We start from the raw sequence: 20,211 nt of genomic DNA on the forward strand, positions 1-20,211 counted from the left end.
ACCATTCCTCTTCTACCTACAACAAATGACCCATTCTTTTCCCACAATTTGGGAAAGAATGAGGGGCACAACGCCAATTCGAACTGGAAAACATTCTTTGTCTTAACGTGTAACAAACTTGTATGTATTCTGGACTATTAGACTGTAAAAAATAAATTTAACAACATGTGTGCAAGGCTTCAGTGCATGCACACATGGTGTTAAAAAAAATCCGGCCTCCTCCTACCCCTTCAGCCGGCCATTCCATCTCCAGAATTGGTGCATTTTTAGGAGTATTATTACACCAATATTTCCTAACATCTAGTTTAAATATAGGATAGTACCTGCTGGCCAGAATATCCAACGCACCCGATTGCAAGTGCTGTCCATATCTTTCTTAAATTTGTTACTCCACGATCCAACAGGTGTGTAGCGCGCCAAGTTCCTCTTCATCCCTTGGAGGCACGTTCTTCTGGTACCAATATTAGTACACCATTCCTCTTCTACCTACAACAAATGACCCACTCTTTGCCCACAATATGGGAAAGAATGAGGGGCACATTGCTAATTCGAACTGGAAAACATTCTTTGTCTTAACGTGTGACAAACTTGTATGTATTCTGGACTATCAGGCTATAAAAAATAAATGTAACAACATGTGTGCAAGCCTTCAGTGCATGCACACATGGTGTTAAAAAAAATCCGGCCTCCTCCTACCCCTTCAGCCGGCCATTCCATCTCCAGAATTGGTGCATTTTTAGGAGTATTATTACACCAATATTTCCTAACATCTAGTTTAAATATAGGATAGTACCTGCTGGGCCAGAATATCCAACGCTCCTGATTGCAAGTGCTGTCCATATCTTTCTTAAATTTGTTACTCCACGATCCAACAGGTGTGTAGCGCGCCAAGTTCCTCTTCATCCCTCGGAGGCACGTTCTTCTGGTACCAATATTAGTACACCATTCCTCTTCTACCTACAACAAATGACTCACTCTTTGCCCACAATATGGGAAAGAAAGAGGGGCACATTGCCAATTCGAACTGGAAAACATTCTTTGTCTTAACGTGTGACAAACTTGTATGTATTCTGGACTATTAGACTGTAAAAAATTAATTTAACAACATGTGTGCAAAGCTTCAGTGCATGCACACATGGTGTTAAAAAAATCCGGCCTCCTCCTACCCCTTCAGCCGGCCATTCCATCTCCAGAATTGGTGCATTTTTAGGAGTATTATTACACCAATATTTCCTAACATCTAGTTTAAAGATAGGATAGTACCTGCTGATCCAGAATATCCAACGCTCCCGATCGCAAGTGCTGTCCATACCTTTCTTAAATGTGTTACTCCAGGATCCAACAGGTGTGTAGCGCGCCATGTTCCTCTTCATCCCTTGGATGCACGTTCTTCTGGTACCAGTATTAGTACACCATTCCTCTTCTACCTACAACAAATGACCCATTCTTTGCCCACAATATGGGAAAGAATGAGGGGCACAATGCCAATTTGAACTGGAAAACATTCTTTGTCTTAACATGAACAAACTTGTATGTATTCTGGACTATCAGGCTATAAAAAATAAATTTAACAACATGTGTGCAAGCCTTCAGTGCATGCACACATGGTGTTAAACAAAATCCGGCCTCCTCTTTCCCCTTCAGCCGGCCATTCCATCTCCAGAATTGGTGCATTTTTAGGAGTATTATTACACCAATATTTGCTAACATCTAGTTTAAAGTTAGGATAGTACCTGCTGGTCCAGAATATCCAACGCTCCTGAACGCAAGTCCTGTCCATACCTTTCTTAAATGTGTTACTCCACGATCCAACAGGTGTGTAGCGCGCCAAGTTCCTCTTCATCCCTTGGAGGCGCGTTCTTCTGGTACCAATATTAGTACACCATTCCTCTTCTACCTTCAACAAATGACCCATTCTTTTCCCACAATTTGGGAAAGAATGAGGGGCACAACGCCAATTCGAACTGGAAAACATTCTTTGTCTTAACATGAACAAACTTGTATGTATTCTGGACTATCAGGCTATAAAAAATAAATGTAACAACATGTGCGCAAGCCTTCAGTGCATGCACACATGGTGTTAAAAAAAATCCGGCCTCCTCCTACCCCTTCAGCCGGCCATTCCATCTCCAGAATTGGTGCATTTTTAGGAGTATTATTACACCAATATTTCCTAACATCTAGTTTAAATATAGGATAGTACCTGCTGGCCCAGAATATCCAACGCTCCCGATTGCAAGTGCTGTCCATATCTTTCTTAAATTTGTTACTCCACGATCCAACAGGTGTGTAGCGCGCCAAGTTCCTCTTCATCCCTTGGAGTCACGTTCTTCTAGTACCAATATTAGTACACCATTCCTCTTCTACCTACAACAAATGACCCACTCTTTGCCCACAATATGGGAAAGAATGAGGGGCACAACGCCAATTCGAACTGGAAAACATTCTTTGTCTTAACGTGTAACAAACTTGTATATATTCTGGACTATTAGACTGTAAAAAATTAATTTAACAACATGTGTGCAAGGCTTCAGTGCATGCACACATGGTGTTAAAAAAAATCCGGCCTCCTCCTACCCCTTCAGCCGGCCATTCCATCTCCAGAATTGGTGCATTTTTAGGAGTATTATTACACCAATATTTCCTAACATCTAGTTTAAAGATAGGATAGTACCTGCTGATCCAGAATATCCAACGCTCCCGATCGCAAGTGCTGTCCATACCTTTCTTAAATGTGTTACTCCAGGATCCAACAGGTGTGTAGCGTGCCAAGTTCCTCTTCATCCCTTGGATGCACGTTCTTCTTGTACCAAGATTAGTACACCATTCCTCTTCTACCTACAACAAATGACCCATTCTTTGCCCACAATATGGGAAAGAATGAGGGGCACAATGCCAATTCGAACTGGAAAACATTCTTTGTCTTAACATGAACAAACTTGTATGTATTCTGGACTATCAGACTGTAAAAAATGAATTTAACAACATGTGTGCAAGCCTTCAGTGCATGCACACATGGTGTTAAAACAAATCCGGCCTCCTCCTACCCCTTCAGCCGGCCATTCCATCTCCATAAGTGGTGCATTTTTAGTATTATTACACCAATATTTGCTAACATCTAGTTTAAAGTTAGGATAGTACCTGCTGGTCCAGAATATCCAACGCTCCCGATCGCAAGTGCTGTCCATACCTTTCTTAAATGTGTTACTCCAGGATCCAACAGGTGTGTAGCGCGCCAAGTTCCTCTTCATCCCTTGAATGCACGTTCTTCTGGTACCAATATTAGTACACCATTCCTCTTCTACCTACAACAAATGACCCATTCTTTGCCCACAATATGGGAAAGAATGAGGGGCACAACGCCAATTCGAACTGGAAAACATTCTTTGTCTTAACATGAACAAACTTGTATGTATTCTGGACTATCAGGCTATAAAAAATAAATTTAACAACATGTGTGCAAGCCTTCAGTGCATGCACACATGGTGTTAAAACAAAATCCGGCCTCCTCCTACCCCTTCAGCGGCCATTCCATCTCCAGAATTGGTGCATTTTTAGGAGTATTATTACACCAATATTTCCTAACATCTAGTTTAAAGTTAGGATAGTACCTGCTGGTCCAGAATATCCAACGCTCCCGATCGCAAGTCCTGTCCATACCTTTCTTAAATGTGTTACTCCGCGATCCAACAGGTGTGTAGCGCGCCAAGTTCCTCTTCATCCCTTGGAGGCGCGTTCTTCTGGTACCAATATTAGTACACCATTCCTCTTCTACCTACAACAAATGACCCATTCTTTTCCCACAATTTGGGAAAGAATGAGGGGCACAACGCCAATTCAAACTGGAAAACATTCTTTGTCTTAACGTGTAACAAACTTGTATGTATTCTGGACTATTAGACTGTAAAAAATTAATTTAACAACATGTGTGCAAGGCTTCAGTGCATGCACACATGGTGTTAAAAAAAATCCGGCCTCCTCCTACCCCTTCAGCCCGCCATTCCATCTCCAGAATTGGTGCATTTTTAGGAGTATTATTACACCAATATTTCCTAACATCTAGTTTAAAGTTAGGATAGTACCTGCTGGTCCAGAATATCCAATGCTCCCGATCGCAAGTCCTGTCCATACCTTTCTTAAATGTGTTAATCCGCGATCCAACAGGTGTGTAGCGCGCCAAGTTCCTCTTCATCCCTTGGAGGCGCGTTCTTCTGGTACCAATATTAGTTCACCATTCCTCTTCTACCTACAACAAATGACCCATTCTTTTCCCACAATTTGGGAAAGAATGAGGGGCACAACGCCAATTCGAACTGGAAAACATTCTTTGTCTTACCATGAACAAACTTGTATGTATTGTGGACTATCAGGCTATAAAAAATAAATTTAACAACATGTGTGCAAGCCTTCAGTGCATGCTAACATGGTGTTAAAAAAAATCCGGCCTCCTCCTACCCCTTCAGCCGGCCATTCCATCTCCAGAATTGGTGCATTTTTAGGAGTATTATTACACCAATATTTCCTAACATCTAGTTTAAATATAGGATAGTACATGCTGGCCCAGAATATCCAACGCTCCCGATTGCAAGTGCTGTCCATATCTTTCTTAAATTTGTTACTCCACGATCCAACAGGTGTGTAGCGCCAAGTTCCTCTTCATCCCTTGGAGGCACGTTCTTCTGGTACCAATATTAGTACACCATTCCTCTTCTACCTACAACAAATGACCCACTCTTTGCCCACAATATGGGAAAGAATGAGGGGCACAACGCCAATTCGAACTGGAAAACATTCTTTGTCTTAACGTGTAACAAACTTGTATATATTCTGGACTATTAGACTGTAAAAAATTAATTTAACAACATGTGTGCAAGGCTTCAGTGCACGCACACATGGTGTTAAAAAAAATCCGGCCTCCTCCTACCCCTTCAGCCGGCCATTCCATCTCCATAAGTGGTGCATTTTTAGTATTATTACACCAATATTTGCTAACATCTAGTTTAAAGTTAGGATAGTACCTGCTGGTCCAGAATATCCAACGCTCCCGATCGCAAGTCCTGTCCATACCTTTCTTAAATGTGTTACTCCGCGATCCAACAGGTGTGTAGCGCGCCAAGTTCCTCTTCATCCCTTGGAGGCGCGTTCTTCTGGTACCAATATTAGTACACCATTCCTCTTCTACCTACAACAAATGACCCACTCTTTGCCCACAATATGGGAAAGAATGAGGGGCACATTGCTAATTCGAACTGGAAAACATTCTTTGTCTTAACGTGTGACAAACTTGTATGTATTCTGGACTATCAGGCTATAAAAAATAAATGTAACAACATGTGTGCAAGCCTTCAGTGCATGCACACATGGTGTTAAAAAAAATCCGGCCTCCTCCTACCCCTTCAGCCGGCCATTCCATCTCCAGAATTGGTGCATTTTTAGGAGTATTATTACACCAATATTTCCTAACATCTAGTTTAAATATAGGATAGTACCTGCTGGGCCAGAATATCCAACGCTCCTGATTGCAAGTGCTGTCCATATCTTTCTTAAATTTGTTACTCCACGATCCAACAGGTGTGTAGCGCGCCAAGTTCCTCTTCATCCCTCGGAGGCACGTTCTTCTGGTACCAATATTAGTACACCATTCCTCTTCTACCTACAACAAATGACTCACTCTTTGCCCACAATATGGGAAAGAAAGAGGGGCACATTGCCAATTCGAACTGGAAAACATTCTTTGTCTTAACGTGTGACAAACTTGTATGTATTCTGGACTATTAGACTGTAAAAAATTAATTTAACAACATGTGTGCAAAGCTTCAGTGCATGCACACATGGTGTTAAAAAAATCCGGCCTCCTCCTACCCCTTCAGCCGGCCATTCCATCTCCAGAATTGGTGCATTTTTAGGAGTATTATTACACCAATATTTCCTAACATCTAGTTTAAAGATAGGATAGTACCTGCTGATCCAGAATATCCAACGCTCCCGATCGCAAGTGCTGTCCATACCTTTCTTAAATGTGTTACTCCAGGATCCAACAGGTGTGTAGCGCGCCATGTTCCTCTTCATCCCTTGGATGCACGTTCTTCTGGTACCAGTATTAGTACACCATTCCTCTTCTACCTACAACAAATGACCCATTCTTTGCCCACAATATGGGAAAGAATGAGGGGCACAATGCCAATTTGAACTGGAAAACATTCTTTGTCTTAACATGAACAAACTTGTATGTATTCTGGACTATCAGGCTATAAAAAATAAATTTAACAACATGTGTGCAAGCCTTCAGTGCATGCACACATGGTGTTAAACAAAATCCGGCCTCCTCTTTCCCCTTCAGCCGGCCATTCCATCTCCAGAATTGGTGCATTTTTAGGAGTATTATTACACCAATATTTGCTAACATCTAGTTTAAAGTTAGGATAGTACCTGCTGGTCCAGAATATCCAACGCTCCTGAACGCAAGTCCTGTCCATACCTTTCTTAAATGTGTTACTCCACGATCCAACAGGTGTGTAGCGCGCCAAGTTCCTCTTCATCCCTTGGAGGCGCGTTCTTCTGGTACCAATATTAGTACACCATTCCTCTTCTACCTTCAACAAATGACCCATTCTTTTCCCACAATTTGGGAAAGAATGAGGGGCACAACGCCAATTCGAACTGGAAAACATTCTTTGTCTTAACATGAACAAACTTGTATGTATTCTGGACTATCAGGCTATAAAAAATAAATGTAACAACATGTGCGCAAGCCTTCAGTGCATGCACACATGGTGTTAAAAAAAATCCGGCCTCCTCCTACCCCTTCAGCCGGCCATTCCATCTCCAGAATTGGTGCATTTTTAGGAGTATTATTACACCAATATTTCCTAACATCTAGTTTAAATATAGGATAGTACCTGCTGGCCCAGAATATCCAACGCTCCCGATTGCAAGTGCTGTCCATATCTTTCTTAAATTTGTTACTCCACGATCCAACAGGTGTGTAGCGCGCCAAGTTCCTCTTCATCCCTTGGAGTCACGTTCTTCTAGTACCAATATTAGTACACCATTCCTCTTCTACCTACAACAAATGACCCACTCTTTGCCCACAATATGGGAAAGAATGAGGGGCACAACGCCAATTCGAACTGGAAAACATTCTTTGTCTTAACGTGTAACAAACTTGTATATATTCTGGACAATTAGACTGTAAAAAATTAATTTAACAACATGTGTGCAAGGCTTCAGTGCATGCACACATGGTGTTAAAAAAAATCCGGCCTCCTCCTACCCCTTCAGCCGGCCATTCCATCTCCAGAATTGGTGCATTTTTAGGAGTATTATTACACCAATATTTCCTAACATCTAGTTTAAAGATAGGATAGTACCTGCTGATCCAGAATATCCAACGCTCCCGATCGCAAGTGCTGTCCATACCTTTCTTAAATGTGTTACTCCAGGATCCAACAGGTGTGTAGCGTGCCAAGTTCCTCTTCATCCCTTGGATGCACGTTCTTCTTGTACCAAGATTAGTACACCATTCCTCTTCTACCTACAACAAATGACCCATTCTTTGCCCACAATATGGGAAAGAATGAGGGGCACAATGCCAATTCGAACTGGAAAACATTCTTTGTCTTAACATGAACAAACTTGTATGTATTCTGGACTATCAGACTGTAAAAAATGAATTTAACAACATGTGTGCAAGCCTTCAGTGCATGCACACATGGTGTTAAAACAAAATCCGGCCTCCTCCTACCCCTTCAGCGGCCATTCCATCTCCAGAATTGGTGCATTTTTAGGAGTATTATTACACCAATATTTCCTAACATCTAGTTTAAAGTTAGGATAGTACCTGCTGGTCCAGAATATCCAACGCTCCCGATCGCAAGTCCTGTCCATACCTTTCTTAAATGTGTTACTCCGCGATCCAACAGGTGTGTAGCGCGCCAAGTTCCTCTTCATCCCTTGGAGGCGCGTTCTTCTGGTACCAATATTAGTACACCATTCCTCTTCTACCTACAACAAATGACCCATTCTTTTCCCACAATTTGGGAAAGAATGAGGGGCACAACGCCAATTCAAACTGGAAAACATTCTTTGTCTTAACGTGTAACAAACTTGTATGTATTCTGGACTATTAGACTGTAAAAAATTAATTTAACAACATGTGTGCAAGGCTTCAGTGCATGCACACATGGTGTTAAAAAAAATCCGGCCTCCTCCTACCCCTTCAGCCCGCCATTCCATCTCCAGAATTGGTGCATTTTTAGGAGTATTATTACACCAATATTTCCTAACATCTAGTTTAAAGTTAGGATAGTACCTGCTGGTCCAGAATATCCAATGCTCCCGATCGCAAGTCCTGTCCATACCTTTCTTAAATGTGTTAATCCGCGATCCAACAGGTGTGTAGCGCGCCAAGTTCCTCTTCATCCCTTGGAGGCGCGTTCTTCTGGTACCAATATTAGTTCACCATTCCTCTTCTACCTACAACAAATGACCCATTCTTTTCCCACAATTTGGGAAAGAATGAGGGGCACAACGCCAATTCGAACTGGAAAACATTCTTTGTCTTACCATGAACAAACTTGTATGTATTGTGGACTATCAGGCTATAAAAAATAAATTTAACAACATGTGTGCAAGCCTTCAGTGCATGCTAACATGGTGTTAAAAAAAATCCGGCCTCCTCCTACCCCTTCAGCCGGCCATTCCATCTCCAGAATTGGTGCATTTTTAGGAGTATTATTACACCAATATTTCCTAACATCTAGTTTAAATATAGGATAGTACATGCTGGCCCAGAATATCCAACGCTCCCGATTGCAAGTGCTGTCCATATCTTTCTTAAATTTGTTACTCCACGATCCAACAGGTGTGTAGCGCCAAGTTCCTCTTCATCCCTTGGAGGCACGTTCTTCTGGTACCAATATTAGTACACCATTCCTCTTCTACCTACAACAAATGACCCACTCTTTGCCCACAATATGGGAAAGAATGAGGGGCACAACGCCAATTCGAACTGGAAAACATTCTTTGTCTTAACGTGTAACAAACTTGTATATATTCTGGACTATTAGACTGTAAAAAATTAATTTAACAACATGTGTGCAAGGCTTCAGTGCACGCACACATGGTGTTAAAAAAAATCCGGCCTCCTCCTACCCCTTCAGCCGGCCATTCCATCTCCATAAGTGGTGCATTTTTAGTATTATTACACCAATATTTGCTAACATCTAGTTTAAAGTTAGGATAGTACCTGCTGGTCCAGAATATCCAACGCTCCCGATCGCAAGTCCTGTCCATACCTTTCTTAAATGTGTTACTCCGCGATCCAACAGGTGTGTAGCGCGCCAAGTTCCTCTTCATCCCTTGGAGGCGCGTTCTTCTGGTACCAATATTAGTACACCATTCCTCTTCTACCTACAACAAATGACCCATTCTTTTCCCACAATTTGGGAAAGAATGAGGGGCACAACGCCAATTCGAACTGGAAAACATTCTTTGTCTTAACGTGTAACAAACTTGTATGTATTCTGGACTATTAGACTGTAAAAAATTAATTTAACAACATGTGTGCAAGGCTTCAGTGCATGCACACATGGTGTTAAAAAAAATCCGGCCTCCTCCTACCCCTTCAGCCCGCCATTCCATCTCCAGAATTGGTGCATTTTTAGGAGTATTATTACACCAATATTTCCTAACATCTAGTTTAAAGTTAGGATAGTACCTGCTGGTCCAGAATATCCAATGCTCCCGATCGCAAGTCCTGTCCATACCTTTCTTAAATGTGTTAATCCGCGATCCAACAGGTGTGTAGCGCGCCAAGTTCCTCTTCATCCCTTGGAGGCGCGTTCTTCTGGTACCAATATTAGTTCACCATTCCTCTTCTACCTACAACAAATGACCCATTCTTTTCCCACAATTTGGGAAAGAATGAGGGGCACAACGCCAATTCGAACTGGAAAACATTCTTTGTCTTACCATGAACAAACTTGTATGTATTGTGGACTATCAGGCTATAAAAAATAAATTTAACAACATGTGTGCAAGCCTTCAGTGCATGCTAACATGGTGTTAAAAAAAATCCGGCCTCCTCCTACCCCTTCAGCCGGCCATTCCATCTCCAGAATTGGTGCATTTTTAGGAGTATTATTACACCAATATTTCCTAACATCTAGTTTAAATATAGGATAGTACATGCTGGCCCAGAATATCCAACGCTCCCGATTGCAAGTGCTGTCCATATCTTTCTTAAATTTGTTACTCCACGATCCAACAGGTGTGTAGCGCCAAGTTCCTCTTCATCCCTTGGAGGCACGTTCTTCTGGTACCAATATTAGTACACCATTCCTCTTCTACCTACAACAAATGACCCACTCTTTGCCCACAATATGGGAAAGAATGAGGGGCACAACGCCAATTCGAACTGGAAAACATTCTTTGTCTTAACGTGTAACAAACTTGTATATATTCTGGACTATTAGACTGTAAAAAATTAATTTAACAACATGTGTGCAAGGCTTCAGTGCACGCACACATGGTGTTAAAAAAAATCCGGCCTCCTCCTACCCCTTCAGCCGGCCATTCCATCTCCATAAGTGGTGCATTTTTAGTATTATTACACCAATATTTGCTAACATCTAGTTTAAAGTTAGGATAGTACCTGCTGGTCCAGAATATCCAACGCTCCCGATCGCAAGTCCTGTCCATACCTTTCTTAAATGTGTTACTCCAGGATCCAACAGGTGTGTAGCGCGCCAAGTTCCTCTTCATCCCTTGGATGCACGTTCTTCTGGTACCAATATTAGTACACCATTCCTCTACTACCTACAACGAATGACCCATTCTTTGCCCACAATATGGGAAAGAATGAGGGGCACAACGCCAATTCGAACTGGAAAACATTCTTTGTCTTAACATGAACAAACTTGTATGTATTCTGGACTATCAGGCTATAAAAAATAAATTTAACAACATGTGTGCAAGCCTTCAGTGCATGCTAACATGGTGTTAAAAAAAATCCGGCCTCCTCCTACCCCTTCAGCCGGCCATTCCATCTCCAGAATTGGTGCATTTTTAGGAGTATTATTACACCAATATTTCCTAACATCTAGTTTAAATATAGGATAGTACCTGCTGGCCCAGAATATCCAACGCTCCCGATTGCAAGTGCTGTCCATATCTTTCTTAAATTTGTTACTCCACCATCCAACAGGTGTGTAGCGCCAAGTTCCTCTTCATCCCTTGGAGGACAGTTCTTCTGGTACCAATATTAGTACACCATTCCTCTTCTACCTACAACAAATGACCCACTCTTTGCCCACAATATGGGAAAGAATGAGGGGCACAACGCCAATTCGAACTGGAAAACATTCTTTGTCTTAACGTGTAACAAACTTGTATATATTCTGGACTATTAGACTGTAAAAAATTAATTTAACAACATGTGTGCAAGCCTTCAGTGCATGCACACATGGTGTTAAAAAAAATCCGGCCTCCTCCTACCCCTTCAGCCGGCCATTCCATCTCCAGAATTGGTGCATTTTTAGGAGTATTATTACACCAATATTTCCTAACATCTAGTTTAAAGATAGGATAGTACTTGCTGGTCCAGAATATCCAATGATCCCGTTCACAATTGCTGTCCATACCTTTCCTAAATGTGTTACCTCACGATCCAACAGGTGTGTAGCGCGCCGTGTTCCTCTTTATCCCTTGGAGGTGCGTTCTTCTGGTACCAATATTAGTACACCATTCCTCTTCTACATACAACAAATGACCCATTCTTTGCCCACAATATGGGAAAGAATGAGGGGCACAACGCCAATTCGAACTGGAAAACATTATTTGTCTTAACATGAACAAACTTGTATGTATTCTGGACTATCAGGCTATAAAAAATAAATTTAACAACATGTGTGCAAGCCTTCAGTGCATGCACACATGGTGTTAAACAAAATCCGGCCTCCTCCTACCCCTTCAGCCGGCCATTCCATCTCCAGAATTGGTGCATTTTTAGGAGTATTATTACACCAATATTTCCTAACATCTAGTTTAAAGTTAGGATAGTACCTGCTGGTCCAGAATATCCAACGCTCCTGATCGCAAGTCCTGTCCATACCTTTCTTAAATGTGTTACTCCACGATCCAACAGGTGTGTAGCGCGCCAAGTTCCTCTTCATCCCTTGGAGGCGCGTTCTTCTGGTACCAATATTAGTGCACCATTACTCTTCTACCTACAACAAATGACCCATTCTTTTCCCACAATTTGGGAAAGAATGAGGGGCACAACGCCAATTCGAACTGGAGAACATTCTTTGTCTTAACGTGTAACAAACTTGTATGTATTCTGGACTATTAGACTGTAAAAAATTAATTTAACAACATGTGTGCAAGGCTTCAGTGCATGCACACATGGTGTTAAAAAAAATCCGGCCTCCTCCTACCCCTTCAGCCGGCCATTCCATCTCCAGAATTGGTGCATTTTTAGGAGTATTATTACACCAATATTTCCTAACATCTAGTTTAAATATAGGATAGTACCTGCTGGCCAGAATATCCAACGCACCCGATTGCAAGTGCTGTCCATATCTTTCTTAAATTTGTTACTCCACGATCCAACAGGTGTGTAGCGCGCCAAGTTCCTCTTCATCCCTTGGAGGCACGTTCTTCTGGTACCAATATTAGTACACCATTCCTCTTCTACCTTACAACAAATGACCCACTCTTTGCCCACAATATGGGAAAGAATGAGGGGCACATTGCTAATTCGAACTGGAAAACATTCTTTGTCTTAACGTGTGACAAACTTGTATGTATTCTGGACTATCAGGCTATAAAAAATAAATGTAACAACATGTGTGCAAGCCTTCAGTGCATGCACACATGGTGTTAAAAAAAATCCGGCCTCCTCCTACCCCTTCAGCCGGCCATTCCATCTCCAGAATTGGTGCATTTTTAGGAGTATTATTACACCAATATTTCCTAACATCTAGTTTAAATATAGGATAGTACCTGCTGGCCCAGAATATCCAACGCTCCCGATTGCAAGTGCTGTCCATATCTTTCTTAAATTTGTTACTCCACGATCCAACAGGTGTGTAGCGCGCCAAGTTCCTCTTCATCCCTCGGAGGCACGTACTTCTGGTACCAATATTAGTACACCATTCCTCTTCTACCTACAACAAATGACCCACTCTTTGCCCACTATATGGGAAAGAATGAGGGGCACAACGCCAATTCGAACTGGAAAACATTCTTTGTCTTAACATGAACAAACTTGTATGTATTCTGGACTATCAGGCTATAAAAAATAAATTTAACAACATGTGCGCAAGCCTTCAGTGCATGCACACATGGTGTTAAAAAAAATCCGGCCTCCTCCTACCCCTTCAGCCGGCCATTCCATCTCCAGAATTGGTGCATTTTTAGGAGTATTATTACACCAATATTTCCTAACATCTAGTTTAAATATAGGATAGTAACTGCTGGCCCAGAATATCCAACGCTCCCGATTGCAAGTGCTGTCCATGTCTTTCTTAAATTTGTTACTCCACGATCCAACAGGTGTGTAGCGCGCCAAGTTCCTCTTCATCCCTTGGAGTCACGTTCTTCTGGTACCAATATTAGTACACCATTCCTCTTCTACCTACAACAAATGACCCATTCTTTGCCCACAATATGGGAAAGAATGAGGGGCACAACGCCAATTCGAACTGGAAAACATTCTTTGTCTTAACATGAACAAACTTGTATGTATTCTGGACTATCAGGCTATAAAAAATAAATTTAACAACATGTGTGCAAGCCTTCAGTGCATGCACACATGGTGTTAAAAAAAATCCGGCCTCCTCCTACCCCTTCAGCCGGCCATTCCATCTCCAGAATTGGTGCATTTTTAGGAGTATTATTACACCAATATTTCCTAACATCTAGTTTAAATATAGGATAGTACCTGCTGGCCCAGAATATCCAACGCTCCCGATTGCAAGTGCTGTCCATATCTTTCTTCAATTTGTTACTCCACGATCCAACAGGTGTGTAGCGCACCAAGTTCCTCTTCATCCCTTGGAGGCACGTTCTTTTGGTACCAATATTAGTACACCATTCCTCTTCTACCTACAACAAATGACCCATTCTTTGCCCACAATATGGGAAAGAATGAGGGGCACAACGCCAATTCGAACTGGAAAACATTCTTTGTCTTAACATGAACAAACTTGTATGTATTCTGAACTATCAGGCTATAAAATATAAATTTAACAACATGTGTGCAAGCCTTCAGTGCATGCACACATGGTGTTAAAAAAAATCCGGCCTCCTCCTACCCCTTCAGCCGGCCATTCCATCTCCAGAATTGGTGCATTTTTAGGAGTATTATTACACCAATATTTCCTAACATCTAATTTAAATATAGGATAGTACCTGCTGGCCCAAAATATCCAGCGCACCCGATTGCAAGTGCTGTCAATATCTTTCTTAAATGTGTTACTCCACGATCCAAAAGGTTTGTAGCGCTCCAACTTCCTCTTCATCCCTTGGAGGCGCGTTCTTCTGGTACCAATATTAGTACACCATTCCTCTTCTACCTACAACAAATGACCCATTCTTTGCCCACAATATGGGAAAGAATGAGGGGCACAACGCCAATTCGAACTGGAAAACATTCTTTGTCTTAACATGTGACAAACTTGTATGTATTTTGGACTATCAGGCTATAAAAAATGAATTTAACAACATGTGTGCAAGCCTTCAGTGCATGCACACATGGGGTTAAAAAAAATCCGGCCTCCTCCTACCCCTTCAGCCGGCCATTCCATCTCCAGAATTGGTGCATTTTTAGGAGTATTATTACACCAATATTTCCTAACATCTAGTTTAAATATAGGATAGTACCTGCTGGCCCAGAATATCCAACGCTCCTGATCGCAAGTGCTGTACATACCTTTCCTAAATGTGTTACTCCACGATCCAACAGGTTTGTAGCGCGCCAAGTTCCTCTTCATCCCTTGTAGGCGCATTCTTCTGGTACCAATATTAATACACCATTCCTCTTCTACCTACAACAAATGACCCATTCTTTGCCCACAATATGGGAAAGAATGAGGGACACAACGCAAATTCGAACTGGAAAACATTCTTTGTCTTAACGTGTGACAAACTTGTATGTATTCTGGACTATCAGGCTGTAAAAAATGAATTTAACAACATGTGTGCAAGCCTTCAGTGCATGCACACATGGTGTTAAAAAAAATCCGGCCTCCTCCTAACCCTTCAGCCGGCCATTCCATGTCCAGAATTGGTGCATTTTTAGGAGTATTATTACACCAATATTTCCTAACATCTAGTTTAAATATAGGATAGTACCTGCTGGCCCAGAATATCCAACGCTCCCGATCGCAAGTGCTGTCCATACCTTTCCTAAATGTGTTACTCCACGATCCAACAGGTGTGTAGCGCTCCAAGTTCCTCTTCATCCCTTGGAGGCGCGTTCTTCTGGTACCAATATTAGTACTTTATTCCTCATCTACCTACAACAAATGACCCATTCTTTGCCCACAGTATGGGAAAGAATGAGGGGCACAACGCCAATTCGAACTGGAAAACATTCTTTGTCTTAACGTGTGACAAACTTGTATGTATTCTGGACTATCAGGCTATAAAAAATGAATTTCACAACATGTGTGCAAGCCTTCAGTGTATGCACACATGGTGTTAAAAAAAATCCGGCCTCCTCCTACCCTTTCAGCCGGCCATTCCATCTCCAGAATTGGTGCATTTTTAGGAGTATTATTACACCAATATTTCCTAACATCTAGTTTAAATATAGGATAGTACCTGCTGGCCCAGAATATCCAACGCTCCCGATCGCAAGTGCTGTCCATACCCTTCCTAAATGTGTTACTCCACGATCCAACAGGTTTGTAGCGCTCCAACTTCCTCTTCATCCCTTGGAGGCGCGTTCTTCTGGTACCAATATTAGTACACCATTCCTCTTCTACCTACAACAAATGACCCATTCTTTGCCCACAATATGGGAAAGAATGAGGGGCACAACGCCAATTCGAACTGGAAAACATTCTTTGTCTTAACGTGTGACAAACTTGTATGTATTCTGGACTATCAGGCTATAAAAAGTGAATTTAAAAACATGTGTGCAAGCCTCCAGTGCATGCACACATGGTGTTAAAAAAAATCCGGCCCCCTCCTAACCCTTCAGCCGGCCATTCCATCTCCAGAATTGGTGCATTTTTAGGAGTATTATTACACCAATATTTCCTAACATCTAGTTTAAATATAGGATAGTACCTGCTGGCCCAGAATATCCAACGCTCCCGATCGCAAGTGCTGTACATACCTTTCCTAAATGTGTTACTCCACCATCCAACAGGTTTGTAGCGCGCCAAGTTCCTCTTCATCCCTTGGAGGCGCGTTCTTCTGGTACCAATATTAGTATACCATTCCTCTTCTACCTACAACAAATGACCCATTCTTTGCCCACAATATGGGAAAGAATGAGGGGCACAACGCCAATTCGAACTGGAAAACATTCTTTGTCTTAACGTGTGACAAACTTGTATGTATTCTGGACTATCAGGCTATAAAAAATAAATGTAATTACATGTGTGCAAGCCTCCAGTGCATGCACACATGGTGTTAAAAAAAATCCGGCCTCCTCCTAACCCTTCAGCCGGCCATTCCATCTCCAGAATTGGTGCATTTTTAGGAGTATTATTACGCCAATATTTCCTAACATTTAGTTTCAATATAGGATAGTACCTGCTGGCCCAGAATATCCAACGCTTCTGATCGCAATTGCTGTCCATACCTTTCCTAAATGTGTTACTCCACGATCCAACAGGTTTGTAGCGCTCCAACTTCCTCTTCATCCCTTGGAGGCGCGTTCTTCTGGTACCAATATTAGTACACCATTCCTCTTCTACCTACAACAAATGACCCATTCTTTGCCCACAATATGGGAAAGAATGAGGGGCACAACGCCAATTCGAACTGGAAAACATTCTTTGTCTTAACGTGTGACAAACTTGTATGTATTCTGGACTATCAGGCTATAAAAAATGAATTTAATTACATGTGTGCAAGCCTTCAGTGCATGCACACATGGTGTTAAAAAAAATCCGGCCTCCTCCTACCCCTTCAGCCGGCCATTCCATCTCCAGAATTGGTGCATTTTTAGGAGTATTATTACACCAATATTTCCTAACATCTAGTTTAAATATAGGATAGTACCTGCTGGCCAAGAATATCCAACGCTCCCGAACACAAGTGCTGTCCATACCTTTCCTAAATGTGTTACTCCACGATCCAACAGGTGTGTAGCACGCCAAGTTCCTCTTCATCCCTTGGAGGCGCTTTCTTCTGGTACCAATATTAGTACACCATTCCTCTTCTACCTACAACAAATGACCCATTCTTTGCCCACAATGTGGGAAAGAATGAGGGGCACAACGCCAATTCGAACTGGAAAACATTCTTTGTCTTAACGTGTGACAAACTTGTATGTATTCTGGACTATCAGGCTATAAAAAGTGAATTTAAAAACATGTGTGCAAGCCTCCAGTGCATGCACACATGGTGTTAAAAAAAATCCGGCCTCCTCCTAACCCTTCAGCCGGCCATTCCATCTCCAGAATTGGTGCATTTTTAGGAGTATTATTACACCAATATTTCCTAACATCTAGTTTAAATATATGATAGTACCTGCTGGCCAAGAATATCCAACGCTCCCGATCGCAAGTGCTGTCCATACCTTTCTTAAACGTGTTACTCCATGATCTAAGAGATGTGTAGCGTGCCAAGTTCCTCTTCATTCCTTGGAGGCACGTTCTTCTGGTACCAATATTAGTACACCATTCCTCTTCTACCTACAACAAATGACCCATTCTTTGCCCACAATGTGGGAAAGAATGAGGGGCACAACGCCAATTCGAACTGGAAAACATTCTTTGTCTTAACGTGTGACAAACTTGTATGTATTCTGGACTATCAGGCTATAAAAAATAAATGTAATTACATGTGTGCAAGCCTCCAGTGCATGCACACATGGTGTTAAAAAAAATCCGGCCTCCTCCTAACCCTTCAGCCGGCCATTCCATCTCCAGAATTGGTGCATTTTTAGGAGTATTATTACGCCAATATTTCCTAACATTTAGTTTCAATATAGGATAGTACCTGCTGGCCCAGAATATCCAACGCTTCTGATCGCAATTGCTGTCCATACCTTTCCTAAATGTGTTACTCCACGATCCAACAGGTTTGTAGCGCTCCAACTTCCTCTTCATCCCTTGGAGGCGCGTTCTTCTGGTACCAATATTAGTACACCATTCCTCTTCTACCTACAACAAATGACCCATTCTTTGCCCACAATATGGGAAAGAATGAGGGGCACAACGCCAATTCGAACTGGAAAACATTCTTTGTCTTAACGTGTGACAAACTTGTATGTATTCTGGACTATCAGGCTATAAAAAATGAATTTAATTACATGTGTGCAAGCCTTCAGTGCATGCACACATGGTGTTAAAAAAAATCCGGCCTCCTCCTACCCCTTCAGCCGGCCATTCCATCTCCAGAATTGGTGCATTTTTAGGAGTATTATTACACCAATATTTCCTAACATCTAGTTTAAATATAGGATAGTACCTGCTGGCCAAGAATATCCAACGCTCCCGAACACAAGTGCTGTCCATACCTTTCCTAAATGTGTTACTCCACGATCCAACAGGTGTGTAGCACGCCAAGTTCCTCTTCATCCCTTGGAGGCGCTTTCTTCTGGTACCAATATTAGTACACCATTCCTCTTCTACCTACAACAAATGACCCATTCTTTGCCCACAATGTGGGAAAGAATGAGGGGCACAACGCCAATTCGAACTGGAAAACATTCTTTGTCTTAACGTGTGACAAACTTGTATGTATTCTGGACTATCAGGCTATAAAAAGTGAATTTAAAAACATGTGTGCAAGCCTCCAGTGCATGCACACATGGTGTTAAAAAAAATCCGGCCTCCTCCTAACCCTTCAGCCGGCCATTCCATCTCCAGAATTGGTGCATTTTTAGGAGTATTATTACACCAATATTTCCTAACATCTAGTTTAAATATATGATAGTACCTGCTGGCCAAGAATATCCAACGCTCCCGATCGCAAGTGCTGTCCATACCTTTCTTAAACGTGTTACTCCATGATCTAAGAGATGTGTAGCGTGCCAAGTTCCTCTTCATTCCTTGGAGGCACGTTCTTCTGGTACCAATATTAGTACACCATTCCTCTTCTACCTACAACAAATGACGCATTCTTCGCCCACAATATGGGAAAGAATGAGGGGCACAACGCCAATTCGAACTGGAAAACATTCTTTGTCTTAACGTGTGACAAACTTGTATGTATTCTGGACTATCAGGCTATAAAAAATGAATTTAACAACATGTGTGCAAGCCTTCAGTGCATGCACACATGGTGTTAAAAAAAAATCTGGCCTCTTCCTACCCTTTCAGCCGGCCATTCCATCTCCAGAATTGGTGAATTTTTAGGAGTATTATTACACCAATATTTCCTAACATCTAGTTTAAATATAGGATAGTACCTGCTGGCCCAGAATATCCAACGCTCCCGATCACAAGTGCTGTCCCTACCTTTCCCAAGTGTGTTACTCCACGATCCAACAGGTGTGTAGCGCGCCAAGTTCCTCTTCATCCCTTGGAGGCGCATTCTTCTGGTACCAATATTAGTACACCATTCCTCTTCTACCTACAACAAATGACCCATTCTTTGCCCACAATATGGGAAAGAATGAGGGGCACAACGCCAATTCGAACTGGAAAACATTCTTTGTCTTAACGTGTGACAAACCTGTATGTATTCTGGACTATCAGGCTGTAAAAAATGAATTTAATAACATGTGTGCAAGCCTTCAGTGCATGCACACATGGTGTTAAAAAAAATCCGGCCTCCTCCTACCCCTTCAGCCGGCCATTCCATCTCCATAAGTGGTGCATTTTTAGGAGTATTATTACACCAATATTTCCTAACATCTAGTTTAAATATAGAATAGTATCTGCTGGCCCAGAATATCCAACGCTCCCGATCGCAAGTGCTGTCCATACCTTTCCTAAATGTGTTACTCCACGATACAACAGGTGTGTAGCGCGCCAAGTTCCTCTTCATCCCTTGGAGGCGCGTTCTTCTGGTACCAATATT

This window comes from Rhinoderma darwinii, chromosome 2 (assembly GCF_050947455.1).
Source record: "Rhinoderma darwinii isolate aRhiDar2 chromosome 2, aRhiDar2.hap1, whole genome shotgun sequence".
Classification (NCBI taxonomy): Eukaryota; Metazoa; Chordata; class Amphibia; order Anura; family Rhinodermatidae; genus Rhinoderma; species Rhinoderma darwinii.